Source organism: Lonchura striata, chromosome 9, assembly GCF_050655825.1.
Source record: "Lonchura striata isolate lonStrDom1 chromosome 9, ASM5065582v1, whole genome shotgun sequence".
NCBI lineage: Eukaryota > Metazoa > Chordata > Aves > Passeriformes > Estrildidae > Lonchura > Lonchura striata.
This window is the reverse complement of record NC_140711.1, coordinates 24,991,031-24,993,426: the sequence shown is the minus strand read 5'-3', so window position 1 is coordinate 24,993,426 and position 2,396 is coordinate 24,991,031. Positions and strand designations below refer to the sequence as shown.

The 2,396-nt window shown below is 47.4% G+C and overlaps 1 protein-coding gene across 8 annotated transcripts in view; it reads left to right on the top strand.

Annotated features, from left to right (window-relative positions):
• KCNMB2 (potassium calcium-activated channel subfamily M regulatory beta subunit 2) overlaps nucleotides 1-2,396 on the top strand; it is a 138,697-nt gene that overhangs the window by 89,218 nt on the left and 47,083 nt on the right. The gene's annotated exons all lie outside the window — the stretch shown is intronic.

Here is a 2,396-nt window from a genome sequence, read left to right as displayed (position 1 = left end):
GTAAACCTGATCCTTAAGGGGGGAAGCTGCTGCATGGCCAAGGCATTTGGGATGGGGTTGGTGGAAGAACTTAGGGAAGTACTGGGGAGTGGAGAGTAAAGCATGTATTAGAGCACATGCAGGTTTCACTGCTAGGTGTACACTGGAAAAGGATTTCCTAGAGTGATTGCATCTGACAAGGGGCTGGCACCAGCCAGGCTTTAACTGAGGAGTCGAGTGAAGGACATTTTATTAGTCAAACAGTTTCAAGTGCTGCTTTGAGTTATAAATTACACTTGCTCTTCTGAGGAATGAATTCACTGTTGGTAGCATTTGTGGACTGGAGCTAGAGGCTTACAGCAATGTCTAACTGGTGCATATTGTGATGTTTCAACTTATTAGTGTACCCTGTGGACCTCATTTGGAAAGCAAAATACTCCAGAATGCTGCAATAGAGACTGAAAACAGCATATGGGGTAGGGAAGGAACACAAGAAGCACTCCCTAACAGCAAGTGCTCTCAGAACCACAAAGAAAGACTGTCAGGAAATTCCAGGCTGTGGCTCCCAGCCAGGGGGGAACTCACTGTCCATTCCCCTCCAACTTCACACACAGGAGTTCACACAGCATTCACTGGCAGCGCTCCCCAGCTGTGTCAGGCAAACTAAAGGTGTAGGAGTAACAAATTAAAACAGGCTGCCAGCTTTAATGCACTTACTGGGGGTTTGTGTCTTATTTGACTTTGTATTTATGATCTTTATTTATTTTAGGGTGGACTCGAAGTCATGTATATGTTTGCATTTAAAACAGAAAAATGCTGAGGGAGCTGTAACTGCACACAAACTTCCCATTGACATAGCACAAACTTCCCCACTCTCCTCAGCTTCCAAGCTACACCACAGCAGTGCCAGTACTCCAGCCTTGGACTGATTGGGAATATCCATATTCCTCAGAATGCATTCAGAGTTTGTCCAAATGTGTACAAGCAGCAGAAGCTGCTGGAACAGGAACTGTATTATACACAGTGATTTTAATCCAAGAATAGCAAACAGGCAGGTGAGGAATTTATGAACAGAAAACCTAAGTCAGTGAGCATTTAATTTGGATAAAAACTTGAAGCTGGATAGAACAAGTGTCCAAATGGGAACTTAAATCTTCACTTGCACTTTGTAATGATATAATCTGGAAAGCCTTGGATGTTGCTTGCTTGTGATTTTTGCTACACAGTGCAGTTGGTCTGAGCACAGGGACCAGCAGTAGCAAAACCCCTTGTGGTGTGATCCCTGGGCTGGAGCAATACCTTTCTGCCTTTGCTTGTGAATTCTGACTGCAGTAAAGGAGCAGGAGACGGACAGTGGTCTGAATGGTGGCTTTGGAGTTAGGTTTGGCACAACAAACACTTGCCTGTTTGTGGTGAATAAGGTCAAGAAAAGAGGTGGGGATTCACAAGGAATGTAAACTGCCAGGTGAAGGGTGGTTTCCACCAAGCAGTGGTGCTTAGCAGCACATTTGGTCCCTCCTTCTAACCTGGTGTGGGAATGAAGAGAAATTTTGTTAGATAACACTAAAATACAAAGAGACTGAGAGGCAGAGCTTGCTCCAGACCTCCAGACATTCTTACATGGTGATTCTGGGCAATCAGTTATTCTCAGCACACAGAGTGTCTGTTTCTGAGCACGGAGTCCAGGCACTGGGGAAACTTATGAAACAGCCATACAGATTAGCTCTCTGCCATAATCTAGTCAGTCTCACTGGAAGGAATCCTGTCTTTCTCTAGGAAGCCTTTATTGCCCCATGGAAATCTTATTCTCCAGCAGCCCCTTGGCAGGGCAGATGGGGTTTGCCTCACAGGGATGCCCTGCACCAGCCTCAGTCACTGGATCCTCACCACCCAAAAGAAGTGGGCAGAAAGATGCCACAAGGTATTCTCCCTGTGCCCCCAGCATTGCCCAGCCTCAGCCATCACCCCAGGAGCCCCAGGGCTGCAGTGGGTTGACTCAGCCAGGTTTAGGAGCAGAACTCAGGACCAGCCCAGCATCTCCTATGCCCTGGAAGGCAAAGCTCCGTGCTGGCACAGCAGGGAGGTGCAGGATCATTCCTGACAACCTTTTATGAATGACCCAGATTGCATCAATGGGCTCTGGAGGGAGCCTGCAGGCAGCACTCTTCAGATGGGAGCACAGGATTTACAACATGGGCCCCAAGAGAGACAAGGAGCACAACCATGGGAAAGGAAAGCAAAAGGCCTCACCACCCTTCCCACCTTCAAAGCTGGTAATTGTTTTTTATATCCCTTTCTACTTTTGCTTTTAAAGCAGCTAGAGAAGTCACCCCTTCTCTGTGCTGCTTTGCACGCCAGGTGCAGACTGCTGGGAGAGCCCAACACCAAGGACTGAACCTTCCAGGGCCTTTCAGGCT